Source organism: Schistocerca gregaria, chromosome 1 (assembly GCF_023897955.1).
Source record: "Schistocerca gregaria isolate iqSchGreg1 chromosome 1, iqSchGreg1.2, whole genome shotgun sequence".
NCBI lineage: Eukaryota > Metazoa > Arthropoda > Insecta > Orthoptera > Acrididae > Schistocerca > Schistocerca gregaria.
This window is the reverse complement of record NC_064920.1, coordinates 257,572,674-257,594,021: the sequence shown is the minus strand read 5'-3', so window position 1 is coordinate 257,594,021 and position 21,348 is coordinate 257,572,674. Positions and strand designations below refer to the sequence as shown.

The window sequence follows — 21,348 nt, the reverse complement described above, 5'->3', positions numbered from 1 at the left end:
ACCCTCCACCTCAAAAAACTATCCAATCTCCTGGTTTCCCACCTCCGGAAAGGCAACTCACTCACCCTCCACAACCTTTCCAACAAACCTCAACCTCCTCTCATTGCACACAGACCCAGTCTCTCCCATCTACTCAATCTCCCACTTCCAGCTCCACTCCCCCCAACACCTCAAAATTCTAGTCAACACAATCTGGAACCACAACACCCCAATTCAGTAGTTAACCTTTCCTCCAAACCCCTCTCCCAATCCGAAACCTCTGTCCTATCCAAAGGCCTCACCTTCAGCCCCACTCCCAGGTTCAACCAAACTGCCCTTGTCAAGGATTTACTGTCCTACACTCGTAGTCTCTGCTGGAAATATCACTTTGCCACGAAGAAAAACAATCCTGATCCCACTCCTAATGATCCAACTCCCCAAGACACTATCCAAATTGAACCCTGCCTGCAACAGTTCCGTCCTCCATCACAGCGGGACCCACCTCCTCTTCCTCAAAATCACCCTCTCCAAACCTTCCAGGAATTTCTCACTTCCAGCCTTGCCTCTCAATCTTTCTTGAAAAACCTTAATCCTACTCCCAACATCACCACAGCCGAATCCCAGGCTATCCGTGATCTGAAAGCTGACCGATCCACCATCATTCTTCCGGCTGACAAGGGTTCCACGACTGTGGTACTTGATCGTCGGGAGTATGTGGCTGAGGGACTGCGTCAGCTTTCAGACAACTCTACATACAAAGTTTGCCGAAGTAATCCCATTCCTGATGTCCAGGCGGAGCTTCAAGGAATCCTCAGAACCTTAGGCCCCCTACAAAACCTTTCACCTGACTCCATCAAACTCCTCACCCCACCGTCACCTCGCACTCCTACCTTCTACCTACTTCCTAAAATTCACAAACCCAAACATCCTGGCCGCCCCATTGTAGCTGGTTACCAAGCCCCCACAGAACGCATCTCTGCCTACGTAGATCAACACCTTCAACCCATTACATGCAGTCTCCCATCCTTCATCAAAGACACCAACCACTTTCTCGAACGCCTGGAATCCGTACCCAGTCTGTTACCCCCAGAAACCATCCTGGTAACCATTGATGCCACTTCCCTATACACAAATATCCCACACGTCCAGGGCCTCGCTGCAATGGAGCACTTCCTTTCACGCCGATCACCTGCCACCCTACCTAAAACCTCTTTCCTCGTCACCTTAGCCAGCTTCATCCTGACCCACAACTTCTTCACTTTTGAAGGCCAGACATACCAACAATCAAAGGGAACAGCCATGGGTACCAGGATGGCCCCCTCGTATGCCAACCTATTTATGGGTCGCTTAGAGGAAGCCTTCTTGGTTACCCAAGCCTGCCAACCCAAAGTTTGGTACAGATTTATTGATGACATCTTCATGATCTGGACTCACAGTGAAGAACAACTCCAGAATTTCCTCTCCAACCTCAACTCCTTTGGTTCCATCAGATTCACCTGGTCCTACTCCAAATCCCATGCCACTTTCCTAGATGTTGACCTCCATCTGTCCAATGGCCAGCTGCACACATCCGTCCACATCAAACCCACCAACAAGCAACAGTACCTCCATTATGACAGCTGCCACCCATTCCATATCAAACGGTCCCTTCCCTACAGCCTAGGCCTTCGTGGCAAACGAATCTGCTCCAGTCCTGAATCCCTCGACCATTACACCAACAACCTGAAAACAGCTTTCGCATCCCGCAACTACCCTCCCAACCTGGTACAGAAGCAGATAACCAGGGCCACTTCCTCATCCCCTCAAACCCAGAACCTCTCACAGAAGAACCCCAAAAGTGCCCCACTTGTAACAGAATACTTCCCAGGACTGGATCAGACCTTGAATGTGGCTCTCCAGCAGGGATACGACTTCCTAAAATCCTGCCCCGAAATGAGATCCATCCTTCATGAAATCCTCCCCACTCCACCAAGAGTGTCTTTCCGCCGTCCACCTAACCTTCGTAACCTCTTGGTTCATCCCTATGAAATCCCCAAACCACCTCCCCTACCCTCTGGCTCCTACCCTTGCAACCGCCCCCGGTGTAAAACCTGTCCTATGCACCCTCCCACCACCACCTACTCCAGTCCTGTAACCCGGAAGGTGTACACAATCAAAGGGAGAGCCACATGTGAAAGCACCCACGTGATTTACCAACTGACCTGCCTGCACTGTGATGCTTTCTATGTGGGAATGACCAGCAACAAACTGTCCATTCGCATGAATGGACACAGGCAGACACTGTTTGTTGGTAATGAGGATCACCCTGTGGCTAAACATGCCTTGATGCACGGCCAGCACATCTTGGCACAGTGTTACACCGTCCGAGTTATCTGGATACTTCCCACCAACACCAACCTATCCGAACTCCGGAGATGGGAACTCGCCCTTCAGTATATCCTCTCTTCTCGATATCCGCCAGGCCTCAACCTCCGCTAATTTCAAGTTGCCGCCGCTCATACCTCACCTGTCTTTCAACAACTTCTTTGCCTCTGTACTTCCGCCTCGACTGACATCTCTGCCCTTAACTCTTTGCCTTTAAATATGTCTGCTTGTGTCTGTGTATGTGCGGATGGATATGTGTGTGTGTGTGTGTGTGTGTGTGTGTGCGAGTGTACACCTGTCCTTTTTTTCCCCTAAGGGAAGTCTTTCCGCTCCCGGGATTGGAATGACTCCTTACCCTCTCCCTTAAAACCCACACCCTTTCATTTTTCCCTCTCCTTCCTTCCTTCCTGACGAAGCAACTGCCAGTTGCGAAAGCTCGTAATTCTGTGTGTGTGTTTGTGTGTTTTGTTCATGTGCCTGTCTGCCGGCGCTTTCCCGCTTGGTAAGTCTTGGAATCTTTATTTTTAATATATTTTTCCCATGTGGAAGTTTCTTTCTGTTTTATTTACATCATCATTAATTTGAACCCAACAATTACGTTTGTTATTGTCTCTGTTGCATTTCGAAATCTTCTCTATCGTCTTACTTTCTCTTTTCGTTTGTACAAGAAGTTCCACTTTGTATTCATCTTCCATTTTTCCGTAATCTACCATACATTTTATCCTGCCTAATTATACTCAATAATACGTAATTTACTTCCAAACCATAACCTAAAATTTTCAACGCTTTCAACATAACCGCTGCTATAAAATCCATTGTTCCAAGTTTACAAACATTTCGTGTAAACTCGTGAATACTATTTCACAGCTTCAGTTCCTTTCACCCATTACACAACCATCTCAGTTTTTTTCAACAACTTTCGTTTTATTTCCATTCCCGTTTTTCCCACAAAACCGATCATTTTCTAGCAGCTTCCCACAGGTTTACACGTTATTATTTCTTCATCAAACAATTGTTAGCCTCATTATCATAACCTGCCAGTATATAACCAGTCCTTTGAATACATTTACACACATATTCTTCGAGATTTTATTCAAAAATTTTTTTCGAATTTTATTTTTTCGCAAATCATTTTTTCGAAACTTTTTTCGAAAAATTTTTTTGTCGAAATTTTCTTGAATTTCTCGAAATTTTCTTGAATTTCCCCACCCTTTAACGTGATCTGGAGACAACATAACTACCCAACCTTTGCACCCATTGTTGTTCACCAACCTAAGTTCAGCACGTGATCAACATAGCTCATCTCAAACCAACACTTTTTCGACTTTTTTCACACCTTTATCTCTCCCTATATAAATCTCTCTTTACTTTCACTTTAACCTCATATTACCCTTTCCACCTACCAATACCATGTCAACCTCACAACATCCCTACAACGACCCCATTAAATTTTATTTACATTCCCTCCGCAAACATGCCTTCACCCTAGCCAGATTACGCTCCCATATTTTATTTACTCAGGCTTGTCTGACATTTGGCATTACTCCCAAAGGCCTCACACTTAAAGTTCCCATCTCTGGCTGCAATCCTTCTTTCCATCAGTCCTTATACCAGTTCCAAACAGCACAATCCATAGCCCTCACCCGCCTAATCCTTCACCTATACATCGACTCGGCCAATGAACACACCCGTCAACTCCTATCCCAAATCAAAGTCCTCAATCTTTCCTCTCCCGCATCCACACCGGCTGTACATAGCATCCTCCTACAGGCCAACCGCAAATTAGAACAACATGCCACCCTCCACCTCAAAAAACTATCCAATCTCCTGGTTTCCCACCTCCGGAAAGGCAACTCACTCACCCTCCACAACCTTTCCAACAAACCTCAACCTCCTCTCATTGCACACAGACCCAGTCTCTCCCATCTACTCAATCTCCCACTTCCAGCTCCACTCCCCCCAACACCTCAAAATTCTAGTCAACACAATCTGGAACCACAACACCCCAATTCAGTAGTTAACCTTTCCTCCAAACCCCTCTCCCAATCCGAAACCTCTGTCCTATCCAAAGGCCTCACCTTCAGCCCCACTCCCAGGTTCAACCAAACTGCCCTTGTCAAGGATTTACTGTCCTACACTCGTAGTCTCTGCTGGAAATATCACTTTGCCACGAAGAAAAACAATCCTGATCCCACTCCTAATGATCCAACTCCCCAAGACACTATCCAAATTGAACCCTGCCTGCAACAGTTCCGTCCTCCATCACAGCGGGACCCACCTCCTCTTCCTCAAAATCACCCTCTCCAAACCTTCCAGGAATTTCTCACTTCCAGCCTTGCCTCTCAATCTTTCTTGAAAAACCTTAATCCTACTCCCAACATCACCACAGCCGAATCCCAGGCTATCCGTGATCTGAAAGCTGACCGATCCACCATCATTCTTCCGGCTGACAAGGGTTCCACGACTGTGGTACTTGATCGTCGGGAGTATGTGGCTGAGGGACTGCGTCAGCTTTCAGACAACTCTACATACAAAGTTTGCCGAAGTAATCCCATTCCTGATGTCCAGGCGGAGCTTCAAGGAATCCTCAGAACCTTAGGCCCCCTACAAAACCTTTCACCTGACTCCATCAAACTCCTCACCCCACCGTCACCTCGCACTCCTACCTTCTACCTACTTCCTAAAATTCACAAACCCAAACATCCTGGCCGCCCCATTGTAGCTGGTTACCAAGCCCCCACAGAACGCATCTCTGCCTACGTAGATCAACACCTTCAACCCATTACATGCAGTCTCCCATCCTTCATCAAAGACACCAACCACTTTCTCGAATGCCTGGAATCCGTACCCAGTCTGTTACCCCCAGAAACCATCCTGGTAACCATTGATGCCACTTCCCTATACACAAATATCCCACACGTCCAGGGCCTCGCTGCAATGGAGCACTTCCTTTCACGCCGATCACCTGCCACCCTACCTAAAACCTCTTTCCTCGTCACCTTAGCCAGCTTCATCCTGACCCACAACTTCTTCACTTTTGAAGGCCAGACATACCAACAATCAAAGGGAACAGCCATGGGTACCAGGATGGCCCCCTCGTATGCCAACCTATTTATGGGTCGCTTAGAGGAAGCCTTCTTGGTTACCCAAGCCTGCCAACCCAAAGTTTGGTACAGATTTATTGATGACATCTTCATGATCTGGACTCACAGTGAAGAACAACTCCAGAATTTCCTCTCCAACCTCAACTCCTTTGGTTCCATCAGATTCACCTGGTCCTACTCCAAATCCCATGCCACTTTCCTAGATGTTGACCTCCATCTGTCCAATGGCCAGCTGCACACATCCGTCCACATCAAACCCACCAACAAGCAACAGTACCTCCATTATGACAGCTGCCACCCATTCCATATCAAACGGTCCCTTCCCTACAGCCTAGGCCTTCGTGGCAAACGAATCTGCTCCAGTCCTGAATCCCTCGACCATTACACCAACAACCTGAAAACAGCTTTCGCATCCCGCAACTACCCTCCCAACCTGGTACAGAAGCAGATAACCAGGGCCACTTCCTCATCCCCTCAAACCCAGAACCTCTCACAGAAGAACCCCAAAAGTGCCCCACTTGTAACAGAATACTTCCCAGGACTGGATCAGACCTTGAATGTGGCTCTCCAGCAGGGATACGACTTCCTAAAATCCTGCCCCGAAATGAGATCCATCCTTCATGAAATCCTCCCCACTCCACCAAGAGTGTCTTTCCGCCGTCCACCTAACCTTCGTAACCTCTTGGTTCATCCCTATGAAATCCCCAAACCACCTCCCCTACCCTCTGGCTCCTACCCTTGCAACCGCCCCCGGTGTAAAACCTGTCCTATGCACCCTCCCACCACCACCTACTCCAGTCCTGTAACCCGGAAGGTGTACACAATCAAAGGGAGAGCCACATGTGAAAGCACCCACGTGATTTACCAACTGACCTGCCTGCACTGTGATGCTTTCTATGTGGGAATGACCAGCAACAAACTGTCCATTCGCATGAATGGACACAGGCAGACACTGTTTGTTGGTAATGAGGATCACCCTGTGGCTAAACATGCCTTGATGCACGGCCAGCACATCTTGGCACAGTGTTACACCGTCCGAGTTATCTGGATACTTCCCACCAACACCAACCTATCCGAACTCCGGAGATGGGAACTCGCCCTTCAGTATATCCTCTCTTCTCGATATCCGCCAGGCCTCAACCTCCGCTAATTTCAAGTTGCCGCCGCTCATACCTCACCTGTCTTTCAACAACTTCTTTGCCTCTGTACTTCCGCCTCGACTGACATCTCTGCCCTTAACTCTTTGCCTTTAAATATGTCTGCTTGTGTCTGTGTATGTGCGGATGGATATGTGTGTGTGTGTGTGTGTGTGTGCGAGTGTACACCTGTCCTTTTTTTCCCCTAAGGGAAGTCTTTCCGCTCCCGGGATTGGAATGACTCCTTACCCTCTCCCTTAAAACCCACACCCTTTCATTTTTCCCTCTCCTTCCTTCCTTCCTGACGAAGCAACTGCCAGTTGCGAAAGCTCGTAATTCTGTGTGTGTGTTTGTGTGTTTTGTTCATGTGCCTGTCTGCCGGCGCTTTCCCGCTTGGTAAGTCTTGGAATCTTTATTTTTAATATATTTTTCCCATGTGGAAGTTTCTTTCTGTTTTATATATATATATATATATATATATATATATATACACACACTCCTGGAAATTGAAATAAGAACACCGTGAATTCATTGTCCCAGGAAGGGGAAACTTTATTGACACATTCCTGGGGTCAGATACATCACATGATCACACTGACAGAACCACAGGCACATAGACACAGGCAACAGAGCATGCACAATGTCGGCACTAGTACAGTGTATATCCACCTTTCGCAGCAATGCAGGCTGCTATTCTCCCATGGAGACGATCGTAGAGATGCTGGATGTAGTCCTGTGGGACAGCTTGCCATGCCATTTCCACCTGGCGCCTCAGTTGGACCAGCGTTCGTGCTGGACGTGCAGACCGCGTGAGACGACGCTTCATCCAGTCCCAAACATGCTCAATGGGGGACAGACCCGGAGATCTTGCTGGCCAGGGTAGTTGACTTACACCTTCTAGAGCACGTTGGGTGGCACGGGATACATGCGGACGTGCATTGTCCTGTTGGAACAGCAAGTTCCCTTACCGGTCTAGGAATGGTAGAACGATGGGTTCGATGACGGTTTGGATGTACCGTGCACTATTCAGTGTCCCCTCAACGGTCACCAGAGGTGTACGGCCAGTGTAGGAGATCGCTCCCCACACCATGATGCCGGGTGTTGGCTCTGTGTGCCTCGGTCGTATGCAGTCCTGATTGTGGCGCTCACCTGCACGGCGCCAAACACGCATACGACCATCATTGGCACCAAGGCAGAAGCGACTATCATCGCTGAAGACGACACGTCTCCATTCGTCCCTCAATTCACGCCTGTCCCGACACTACTGGAGGCGGGCTGCACGATGTTGGGGCGTGAGCGGAAGACGGCCTAACGGTGTGCGGGACCGTAGCCCAGCTTCATGGAGACGGTTCCGAATGGTCCTCGCCGATACCCCAGGAGCAACGGTGTCCCTAATTTGCTGGGAAGTGGTGGTGCGGTCCCCTACGGCACTGCGTCGGATCCTACGGTCTTGGCGTGCATCCGTGCGTCGCTGCGGTCCGGTCCCAGGTCGACGGGCACGTGCACCTTCCGCCGACCACTGGCGCCAACATCGATGTACTGTGGAGACCTCACGCCCCACGTGTGGAGCAATTCGGCGGTACGTCCACCCAGCCTCCCGCATGCCTACTATACGCCCTCGCTCAAAGTCCGTCAACTGCACATACGGTTCACGTCCACGCTGTCGCGGCATGCTACCAGTGTTAAAGACTGCGATGGAGCTCCGTATGCCACGGCAAACTGGCTGACACTGACGGCGGCGGTGCACAAATGCTGCACAGCTAGCGCCATTCGACGGCCAACACCGCGGTTCCTGGTGTGTCCGCTGTGCCGTGCGTGTGGTCATTGCTTGTACAGCCCTCTCGCAGTGTCCGGAGCAAGTATGGTGGGTCTGACACACCGGCGTCAATGTGTTCCTTTTTCCATTTCCAGGAGTGTATATATATATATAATTCCAAGACTTACCAAGCGGGAAAGCGCCAGTAGACAGGCACAATAAAATTTCGAGCTTTCGCGACCGGCAGCTGCTTCGTCAGGAAAGAGGGAAGGAAAAGGAAAGATGAAAGGATGTGGGTTTTAAAGGAGAGGGTAAGGAGTCATTTCAATCCCAGGAGCGGAAAGACTGTAGGAGTGACCCCTGAGGGGTGTAGGAGTGGCAAAGGTGAAGCACTGATGGAAGAGGTGAGGCACAACTTAAAGAGAGGGGAAAGCATACTGGTCAGGGCTGGTTGGTAGGCCAGTTAGCAGATGAGGCATCCCTCATGGCTCATCTGCAGGAAGATGCTTTTCACATGGCTCATCCCCACCAACTCGATGTGAGGGAAAGACAGTAATGATATAAATAATTCCTTTTAGGCAATTCTGTAATAGTAAATGTGAGAAAGCATCCGTGCCCGGGGCGGGGTTCGGGCCTGCGACCGTGGCGGTCCCATGGTTCCGGACTGGGGCGCCTGGAACCGCTCGGCCGCTCTGGCCGGCTCCAGTCGCACAACTGGGCTATAATGTACGGGCTCCCATTGTGGTTAGCAGCCACTTCTGAGGAACCGTGTTAAGGAATCTTTTGGAAATTTAGAAATATGGAATCAATTTGAGATCCGCTGTCGACGGCATTCATTTCTTCTTGTGAATAAGGATCCAGTTCTGCTTCACAAGTACATGTCAATCCGTGCTGTTTGTCGATGGATTGTTTCCTTCGAGGTCATTCATTGTGTTCGAGCGCAGGATACGTTCCGGGATCCTACTGGGAATCGACGTAAGTGATATCGGTCTGTAATGTAACGAGTTATTTCTGTTTCCTTTCTTGTGTGTTTGTGTGGCTTCTGCGACTTTCTAGTCCTTGGGTACGGACCTTTCAACGGGAAGCGGTTATGTGTGATTGCTGATAATGGAGCTATAACGTCAATATTCTCTGGAAGGAATGTAATAGATTTGAGTTTCTTTACTATACCGTTGACCCCTGTATAACTGATAGAGCGTCAATCACTTGTTGGAAAAAAAAATGTAATATCAACTGTACTTCATATTGACGATGTTCTCAGTTTACTTTGCTAGACTTTCCAGGTACGGGTGGAACGAACTATTGTTCCGATTCCTAATTATCAAATACCGATGAAAAGTTGTACAAATGTCATGTAAGAACAGAAGAATATTCACATCAGATGATATTAGTAAACGGCCTGAATGAATTTAATAAGTTGTTCCTATAAGAGATGTAGCACGAGTATTTCATTTACTTTAAATTTCAGATACGTTAATTTACAGACACGGTAACAACAGTGTTTATGTGCCGTGGTTGACAGTAGTTCTGATACTCACAGTGAATGTTATGCAGTAACACTGCGAAAACCCATTGATAGTAGCGTCATCAGAGTTACACCACTGCCTGTATAAATTAACGACACAGTCATTTCCGTCACTCTTTCCAATATCAATGAGCAAGCAAATGTGACGCTATAGTTATCATATTTATTCAATTTGTCTTCCGTAGGACCAAACTGAGGAGAAAATCTCCAAGTTCATGGAATGCAACGTGTCTGTACATGAAATTACAACATAAAAGTAATAACAGATAAAAACAAATTGTTTATGAAGCCGAAAAAAGTCAGTCCATAAGTTTAAGTAAACGAAATCAACAATACAACAAGAATCAGCATAATTTTTTGAGGAACTCCTCCACAGACTCGAAGGAGTGACCCATGAGGAAACTCTGCAGTTCAGATCATGCCCGTTATCAAGATGGGACGTCGAACAGATGTGCAGAACTATAGACCTATATCTCTAACGTCGATCAGTTGTAGAATTTTGGAACACATACTATGTTCGAGTATGACGACTTTTCTGGAGACTTGAAATCTACGCTGTAGGAATCAGCATGGGTTTCGAAAAAGACAATCGTGTGAAACCCAGCTCGCGGAATTCGTCCACGAGAGGGCCATAGAGACGGGTTCCCAGGTAGATGCAGTGTTTCTCGACTCCTCAAGGCGTTCGATACAGTTCCCCACAGTCGTTTAATGAACAAAGTAAGAGCATATGGACTATCAGACCAATTGTGTGATTGGATTGAAGAGTTCCTAGATAACAGAACGTACCATGTCATTCTCAATGGAGAGAAGTCTTCCGAAGTAAGAGTGATATCAGGTGTGCCGCAGGGGAGTGTCGTAGGACCGTTGCTATTCACAATATACATAAATGACCTTGTGGATGACATCGAAGTTCACTTAGGCTTTTTGCGGATGATGCTGTAGTATATCGAGAGGTTGTAACAATGTGCTGTACATAGAAAGAAAGATCCCTTATCATTTAGCTACAATATAGCAGGTCAGCAACTGGAAGCAGTTAATTCCATAAGTTATCTGGGAGTAGGCATTAGGAGGGATTTAAAATGGAATGATCATATAAAGATGATCATCGGTTGAGCAGATGCCAGACTGTAATTCATTGGAAGACTCCTAAGGAAATGCAATCCGAAAACAAAGGAAGTAGGTTACAATACGCTTGTTCGCCCACTGCTTGAATACTGCTCAGCAGTGTGGGATCTGCACCAGATAGGGTTGATAGAAGAGATAGAGAAGATCCAACGGAGAGCAGCGTGCTTCGTTACACGATCATTTAGTAATTGCGAAAGCGTTACGGAGATGATAGATAAACTGCAGTGGAAGACTCTGCAGGAGAGACGCTCAGTAGCTCGGTATGGGCTTTTGTTAAAACTCCGAGAACATACCTTCATCGAAGAGTCAAGCAGTATATTGCTCCCTCCTAAGTGTATCTCACGGAAAGACCATGAGGATAAAATAAGAGAGATTAGAGCCCACACAGAAGCATACCGACAATCCTTCTTCCCACGAACAATATGAGACTGGAATAAAAGGGAGAACCGATACAGGTACTCAGGGTACCCTCCGCCACACACCGTCAGGTGGCTTGCGGAGTATGGATGTAGATGTAGATAGCTACACATATAACGATAACAATAGGACCACATATAATGAGAACAACAGGACTAACAATAGTAAAACAAGGTGAGAGTAACAAACATGCCAGTAAGTCAGTGGGCAGAATTGAGAGTCCCTCGAGGTTCCGCATTTGGCAGGAGCACATCTCTCTCACAACTGTCCAACCCTCTACCCACTGTGGTCAAAGTGTTACAGATGAGAATAGAAATCATTCTCTAGAAGGAAACATAAAAACCTGTTCAACTATTAGCCTCAGTTGCAATAGAAAAAAAGAGCTAACAGCTACAAAAAGCAGTTTAAAAAAAAAAAGAGTGAAAGAGGGATAACCACTGCAGCTGACAAATGGGGTAGGATTAAGGGCCCCTGTGCCTAGCATGTTGCAGGAGATACTCAAGCCCAACTATCATGCCCCTGCACTGAAAGCAATTTGAACAATTATATCTGAGAATAAAATCCACTTTCTCACAGGAAATAATGAACTAGTTAAACTGTTAACATGTGACTTACAATATTAGAGGCTAAGAATTTGGAAAACCATGCTTGGGGGTGGAGAGCCTTAAGGAGAAGGTATTCCAACAGGATACGAGTGCTAATCTGTAAGGTTTCATGATCATAATATTCTGTGGCAAATTACATTACATAATTCTCTGGGTTAATTTGGTAGGATCGATCTGGTGTATTCCTTCCAGGAGGAAGATGGCATGAAGGACCAGGTGAAGGAGATTCGAGAGTAGGTGCTGAGGTTATGGAAGAAATAACAAAGGTTGTCCTTGCCATGAGTCCAGATCATGAAAATGTCATTAATGAATCTGAACCAGACAAAAGTTCATTTTGATGATCCCAGGCACACATCTATGACTGCAAATAAGACCTCTATTCACTCAAGAGATGGAAAACATCTGTTGGGCTAATGCTGCATGATGCTTCTTTCACTTACCTTCTGAAGGGAAACGCAGTAGCTCATGGGGTGATTTATCACGAAGCACTTTTGCAGAACAAAATTGTTGGTCTCTTGGCAGTGTTGTGCAGTGGCAGAGAGTTCATTTTTTTTATGGTGATAAGAGTGGTGGGGGGAGGAAAGTAAGAAACAGAAATGCCCCTCGACCCACCTAAGAACCAAATCCTGCACCCATGTCAGACATTTGAAGTGATACATTCAATCTGTGCCTGACAAGGAGACCACCTGACAGTTATTTGTAATTTTTAAATATATCAGACTCAGAATCAAATTTCAACTGCTAAAAGCAGTTCAATGAAACTCTCAAAATTTTTGGAGAAAATAGACTGACATTTTCTCCGCAATTTAGTATGGTAACCTAAAGCAAAATCATTTTCTTGTAGGGCTGCAAGGCTCTGTGGCAAAATGTTCACCTGCAACATGACGCTCAGGTTCAATTCCTGGCTGATGTAAATTTTTAAACAAAGGTGCACATTCCACAAGCATTTCCACAAAGTGTAAAATACATAACGACCAAAAATTAATTTGTAAAGTTTTTAATTTAAACAATCTTTTTTATCAATCCTTTATGAGAGGCTGGTAATTAATAATTTATATCTGCCATGTACAATGGTTTCTTGTGTGCATTATGTAATTCACACATTATAAAAGTGCATGTGTTTTCCACAGCTCTTCCTAATCCACTTAATCGTAAAGTAAGGACCAACTATATGTCAAAGGGGTGAGGATGAAAATGGGATATGTTATACCCAGCTACAGACAACATAGCTCTTCGAGTGCCCAATGTGTATGGGTCCCCTGTGAATGTGGTAACACCTACACAGATCAAATTATTCGCATTGTTGCTGAGTGTTGTGTTGAGCACAAACAACGTGTTATAAAGACAGGAAGCTTGAAAAGACAGCCATAGCTGAACATTACCTGGAAAATTGACACGGAATAAAATTAAAAAAGGCAAGAGTCTTGCTAATACGTCACCGTCTCGGGTTTCCATTACAAAAGAGACGACCAAGATTAGAATAAACCTTAACAATTTTTAACAGAGACCAGAGGTATGGCATGGAGCTTTAGATATAGAGTGAATGGCAACATTAATGTTTGACACTTATGGGAAGGTGGCACCAACAGTTTCAAACACAGTGCTGGCCCCTCATGCCGCCTGATGTCACTGGTAATGCAGCATATTGAAGCAGCTACAAGCTGTCCAACTCGCCTTCCCCACATGCAACACTTCAATCCTTCCGGAAGGTCACAGATTCTGCTATCGCACCAATGTAAGACAGGCACCGTGGCAGCCCTGGCAGTCTGTAGGTTTTACTCCTGATGATGCTGGCAGAGACAGCTGTTGAAAACTCAAAAGTTTTATACAAAATGACTTAACTTGTAAACAGAGAATTTATTCAGAATTCAAAACTACTGAGGCTGTTATAGCCATAAAATCTAAGAATATACTGTAATCATTAACATATCACTCACATAGGGACCATGAATACTAATTATTGTGTGTAGACGTATTTAAGAAGCCATCCTTCCCATATTCATACACATTTTGAACAGGGAGAAACCTTGGGACTAAGGAATAATCTGACATTATGCCGATAGATTGATGATGTCACTAACATAGAAGAGTCATGAGTGTTAATGGACAATCAATGGTTGACATCAGAAACAATATTAAAACATTAACAAAGTAAAATCCAACAAAATAACTGAACCTCCAAAGAAAATGCAGTTTTGAGCCAGTATTGCTATCTCATGGGAAAACTGGAGTTCCAATCAAGGCCATACAAGTAACTACTGAATGAACAATACAAAAAAAGACAAACATATTGGTTTCACCACGTTATCAATCAAACTGACCTAGACCACAAGCTACACCAAAATTCACCCTGTCACCAATTTATAAAGAAAAACACACAGGTCATCTATTAGAACACAAAAAAGCAGTTGTTCCCATCAATGGATCACTTTCTCAACTAGACTTATATTCCGAGATCTAGCAATGACACAATCTAGATGTTCCTGTAAAGAATCAAACTTGTTTGTTAATTTTGTTAGAGGCTTCCCCCAAGTTTGTCAAACACATGTGCAGCCTTACCAACAAGTCTGTCACATTTAACCTCACTGTTCAAGGAAACTCCAAGCTTTGTAAATCATGTCAAAGTATTTTGACACTAGAGGGCAATGTACAATGTGCAAAGCAGGACACAAACATTGTTAGATCATGTAAGGGGGCCTCCAGGCGCCACCCACAGTAATAAATTACTTATTATAAGCAGAACATACTACTTGTTATTGACATCGACAACTGAAATGTAAAAATAAAAAACATCACAATTCCCATAAACTTAACACGGGATTTCACCATTCAAAGAATATGCCACCAGATCACATTGTTCACTACATCCAAAACCCTTATGTGTGGTACAATGCCCTCTGTCACACACATCACAATGGTTTGTGGATTACATATGCAGTAGATGCAGATACAACTGGTAGGTCTCACATTATTTGAATTCAATATACAGCTATAATATATGGTTGGCAACTTATGTGCCCAGCAAATGTAACACGTAATAAAGATCATTTTGAAACAAACTAATTTGCAGCAAGGTCAGAAGTCTACACTCTCCACAAAATAAAAGCTAATCTGGTTCTGATGGAGTTTCTAATAGAGTACTAATGACCTGTTCCCATATGATAAGCCCAGTCTTATCTGAAACATGTAATGTCACTATCTCAAACCATTTTTCCAGAGAGTCTGAAATATGCCATTATCAAACACCTAAGAGGGGGTGAGCTGGTTGGTCCTAGTCCTGCCCTGGATTACCATTCAAGGTGTGAATAGTAAACTGAATGCCAGCACCTAGTGATGGCCGAACGCCTCTGTGCCTCCCGGCCTAGCCAGATATGCAAGAAGCAGCGTAAGCGCAATCATCACTAAGAAAAGATGAAACACACACTGATTGTGTGTCAAGTTAATATAGAAGGTTACAGTGGAGTGGAAGGAGATCTATAGACCAAAATCATGAATGACAATAAATTGGACGTCCTTGCATTGCAAGAAACCCACCTAATGGATGACAACATCTCCAATATCAAAGGCTTCACGACAGTTGCCTATGCTGGGCACGAAAAACATGGCATAGCCACCCTGGTAAGGAACAACATGTTGAGCAACACATCAAAAATAAAGAGTAGCCACGACTTCACTGCGGGAATCAAGATAAACGACATTACGGTATTTAATGTGTACAAGCCACCCTCCATCTCTTTGTCCTCCATTCATGCTCCCTGTGATACTCTACCCCTCTGTCTACATAGGAGACTTCAACTCTCATCACTTCAAGTGGGGATATAACAAGAACAGTGATGGCGTCTGTTTGGCAGACTGGGCTGAAACGAACAACTACCACCTTCTGTATGACGTCAAAGATAAGCCCACTTTTCACTCGAGTGCATGGAAGACTAAAACTACTCCTGACTTACGTTTCATGTCCAGCACAAATACAGGAGCAGTAATGTCAGCATCACGGACAGTATTAAACTGCCTGCCTAGAAGCTAACACTGCCCAGTCTTAATAAAAATAGGCCCACAGCTACAAATTGGAACGAGCCCTCCTATCCCACATTGGAATCTGACAAAATCCAACTGGGAAGCATATCGAGAAAGCGTGGAGAAAACGATGATGAGAATACCACCTACTGCTGCAAATTATGCACACTTTTATAAGTTACTCATTCACGCAGCTCATAAAAATATCCCCCGAGGAAGCAGAAAATACCACATCCCATGCTGGTCTGAAGAATGCAGCAACCTACTGGAAAAATTTAACAGAACAGAAGATGAGGGCACTGCCCAGGCTCTTACCGACCTACTGGACAAGGAACGAAAACAAAGATGGCATATGCTGATGGAACAAATGGACTTCACACATTCAAGCCGTAAAAGCTGGAGTCTCATGAGAAAGCTGGGAGGAGCCAACCACAGGAAGTCAGCAAAGGCCAGTATCCACCCAAACAAAATCAGCAAGAAACTCAGGGATAACGCCAAGATAACAGTGACTCCTGAGCAAAGGAAAAACAAAAGCTCAGATGGCTGTGGCACTGCAGGAATGTGAAAAAAAAAGCCGACATGTTCACGGAAGCAGTCCAAGAAGAAGAGGTGAAGATGGCATTCTAATACACACGGGCAGGGAAGGCAGCTGGACCAGACAACATCCTCCCTGAATTTTTGAAAAATATTGGACCAAAAGCGCTGAAATGGCTAGACAAGCTATTCACGAGAATAATGGAAACCTGTGAAATCCCAAGAGAATGGAAAGCAGTCAAAATCATTGCCATTCTTAAACCAGGGAAGAGTGGAACTGACACAGGGAACTTCAGGCCAATTTCATTACTGAGCATAACCTACAAACTGTTTGAAAGGATACTGTTGGAAAGACTTAAACCAGTACTGGAGGAACAACTACCAGTAGAGCAAGTAGGTTTTAGACAAAGAAGAAGCTGCTGCAAGCAGGTGCTGGCACTTAACATTCACATTGAACAAGGCTTTCAGGAAAAGAAGAAAACAGGAATAGTCATTGACCTGACATCAGTGTACGACACTGTATGGCTAAATGGTCTCATGTTAAAACTGGCAAATATAGTCAAATGCAAAACACTGTTGAAGCTCATGAACAACATGCTGAGCGAAAGGAAGTTCTGGGTCAAATTAAATGGTGAAACCAGCAAGTGCCATACACTAAAAAATGGTCTTCCACAAGGATTAGTCTTAGCTCCCTGGCTCTCCAACATCTATACAGCAGATTTGCCTGGTCTGCACTCGCGTAAATTTGCCTACACAGGTGATTTAGCTCTTACAGTGCAAAGTAACTCATTTGGAAACCTGGAATAAACACTACATGAAGATCTAGCTACACTGAAAAAATACTACGACACATGGCATCTAAAAATCAATGTAAACACAGTTGTGCATCTAGACAACAAGGAAGCAAGAAGGGAACTGCGCCTGGTTATAAATGGTAAAGCTGTCAAGCCACGAGAATTTCCCAAAATATCTCAGTATTAAGCTAGATCACAGCATGACTTTCAGACAACACCTAACTGATACTGCCCAAAAGCTAAAGACAAGAAATAACCTGCTCAACAGACTGGCAGGCACCACTTGGGGTTGTGATGCTGCCACTCTACGAACCGCTGCACTGGCAATGGTGTGTAGTGCTCCAGAATACTGTGCCCCAGTCTGGAGCAGAAGCCTGCACACCAAAAAAGTAGATGTACAAATAAATGCCACTCTGAGAACCGTCACAGGCACTCTCATGCCAACCCCCCTTGAGTGGCTTCTGGTGCTGGCAAACATCGCTCCTGCTTCCATATGTAGAGAGAAAGCAACCCAGGACACAGTAGATAAAATTGAAGCAAACCTAAGGCTACCCATACATGCAGACATGGGGGGCCCCACGAGACTCAAGTCCAGGAAACCTACCATCTGGAGCAGAACATTGGGTACAGAGGGTCTCAATGCCGAATGGAAGAATGCATCGCAGGGTCTGAGAAAAGGCGGCATGGAAAACCATCACCTAACCCACGGCCCAACCAAAAGGATTGAAGTCTTCAATCTCAACAGGAAACACTGGTCGGCTCTAAACAGGTTTCACACGGGAATTGGATGATGCAGACAGCAAACAACCAAACAGGGCTATACATAGGATTTGTGTTGTGACTGTGGCGAGGTACAAACAATGGACCATCTTCTGGTTTGTAACATTCATGGTTTCAGAGACGGCTCTCTGATGTCGGTCCACAAGTTAAAGGACAAAGTCAGGAAATGGCCCCATAACCTTAATGTTACTGTGTAATTAATTTTCTTGAATTTGTGAGATTTTTTTTCCATTTACTGTGATAATGTAGTTTCCCTGCCATAACTAATGTAATAACCGATATAATTTGTTTCCACATTGTAAGTTCCAAACGTTTATTGTGATTTATATTAATCTTATCACCTCTTTGTAAAATGTATCTGGCAGATAAAACGAGAAATAAATAACATATCTAAGAAAGGTGATAAGAGAGATGTCAATAACTACCAACCTGTTTCATTGCTGACATCAGTTTCCATAATTTTTGAGACTGTAATGTAGTCTAGACGAGTATCTCACTTGAGCAACAATAATATCCTCAGGTAATCACAATTTGAATTTCAATTTAGATGTTCAATCACCAAATTTTACAAGCATTAAATAATAAAATAGTGCCTGTTGGTATTATCTGAAACCTACCTAAGGCACCTGACTCTGTGAATCACAGTACTCTCTTGCATAAGTTGGAAGTTTTATGGGACTGATGATATAGTGACAATCAATGGATAATCTCATACCTAACGAAAAGAATCCAGAAAGTTGTACTTAGTAATTCAACCAATATACTCTGGGTACATAATGGTGACTGGGGAGAGATCACTTATGGGGTTCCTCAATGCTCAAATTTAGTCCACTATTGTTCCTAAATACGCAAATGATCTTCCGTGTAATATACAACAAGCAAAATTACTTCTTTTGCAGATGAAACTAGTATCGTAATCAATATAAACATACATACAGAAACAGAAATAGGAAACAATGCTCTTGAAAGTATCATTGATTGGTTTTCTACAAATGGTTTCACACTCAGTTTTGAAAAGACACAATATATTTAGTTCTGCACATATAGAGGTACTACATAAATGACAGGTGTAACATATGGCGAAGAACTAGTAAACAAGGTAGAAACTTCAAAGTTCTTGGGTGTCCATAAAAAAAGCACACTTTGGATCTCCTAAAACAACTTATTTCTGCCACATTTGCTCTTATAACCATTCCAAGAGAGAAATCAGTAAGTTGACATATTCTGCATATTTCCATTTAATAGTTTCATATGGATTAATGTTCTGGTGTAACTCAAGTATAAGAAAGAAAGTCTTCACTGCTTAAAAATGTACTGAAAGAATAATGTGTTGCACTCACCCACGAACATTTTGTTAACATCTGCTTAACAAGTTGGGCAAAGAGACAACTGCTTCACACTACATTTATTTTCTCAAAAAGTTGGTAGTATAAACAATCCTCTGCAGTTCAAAAGGGGTAAAATTTACATACTGGATCCCACTTTCATTTCTCAATACCACACAGACATATACACTAAGTTTCACTACTGGTCAATTAGTTACCACTACCAGATCCTCTACTTTCACATTTGTCGACTTCGCTAACTCACAGTCAAATTGTCACCTCCCAACTTAACCTAGACATTGGGCTGTGCTACAGATCAGTCATGTCACTCACCAAGATCTCACAAGAGGCCCAGTAAGCAACCTCAGCCTCAGAAGGATCAACGATTACACACACACACACACACACACACACACACACACACACACGCCCGCTGCGCCACATTCTGGTTGTCTTTAGCACAAAGAAAGGGTTGCACAATAGCACAACTAAAATTTTGGATTATTCATCAAGTTAAATAAAATGTCTAATAGTTCACAAAAAAAAATGAGAACTGAAAAAACTTCTCCCCGACCACTCCTATTACCAAAATGTGTAAAAATAGTTCTGTATACACTGTTGGACTATTTTTGTCGGTTTAGCATTCAACAGCTATTCCCCAAGGAGAAAAACATATACATTCCTTATGAACTGAGTAGGCAAATAACTGTGGAACCTAAAATATTACTTCGGGAAAAAAACTCGTTACATATCAATAACCTCTCTCTTTCATGGTTAGTCTTACCTTCATAATAGAAAACTATAGGTTACATTTTGGAAACACGAAAACATGTGACACCGCAGTTAAATTTCACAAAAGTCAACGAATACTACATACATGATGCAAAACGAATATTACAGTTTCACCAACGTAATACGAACATAAAAATGAAATTACACCTTGGTTGGAACTGGAAATCGTCCGCTGAAAATATTTAAGGTAATAGTCCGGAATGAAACAGATAAACGGTAAGCCACACGGAAGAAATAGTGTAGGTCTTAAAACAATTGTTGAATACTGTTAGATACAAAGAAAACGACATAACTTGGTAATAAGTGACATTGGGCAATACGTACCTGAACGATGACGATTTTACTTAGAAACAAAACATTGTACCAACTACGTGCAACGTTCTGTATTCTGAAGTTGCAATGCAGCATTTCGTCAAAATCTAAGGTTTTTTCCTTGTATTCAATTTCCAAGTTCATTAATTTTTCGTCGGAGGCACATAACACCAGATAGATTTTATTACAATTTGTCACCCAAAAACTCTCACATTAAAAAGATCCGTAATAATTTTACTTTTGTAAAACACACCAATTAAAGGCAATAGCTTAAACTCCCAAGACAAATCATCCACTATCACTTATAAGCAAAATCAACAACACAGCATGAGAACTAGGCCGCCACTATTGAAATTTGAAACGTTTCACCGAATGTCGATACAATATATCGACATTCACGATGAATCTGCATCTCTAGAGATCGATTTGCATCGGACTTCACAGATCTGAACAGACGTGGCGGAACGTCCCGCGGACTGAGCATGGAATTCAAATTGCATAGAGAGGCAAACTCTCCTTGCAGTACCCGATGCAATTACGCTAACTCGATCGCCATTTTAACTATGGTCAAAGCACAAAAGCTAATTTCCGTTCTTGGGGTCAAAACATTGAGTGTATACAGTGAACAGATTTTAGCACCATGACAAGAAGGTGTTTTGTATATTTGCTACAGCTCAAATCCTCAAACAATCACATTAACCTGCACCAAGAAGAAATATTTAATTATATGGTACAATAAAATTAAATCTGAATATTTTGTCCCACTCGTAAATTTAAAGCAAC

At 43.9% G+C, this 21,348-nt stretch overlaps 1 protein-coding gene across 2 annotated transcripts in view; it reads right to left on the bottom strand.

Annotated features, from left to right (window-relative positions):
• LOC126339466 (uncharacterized) overlaps positions 1 to 21,139 on the bottom strand; it is a 154,148-nt gene extending 133,009 nt beyond the window's left edge. The window contains exon 1 of one of the 2 annotated variants that reach the window (XM_050001634.1): positions 20,578 to 21,139. The gene's annotated coding sequence lies outside the window, so the exon portion shown is untranslated. Of the gene's footprint in view, positions 1 to 20,245; positions 20,341 to 20,577 lie in introns of those variants that run through there. The other variant, XM_050001635.1, reaches the window with a different exon arrangement.
• Positions 21,140 to 21,348: the final 209 nt, after the last annotated feature.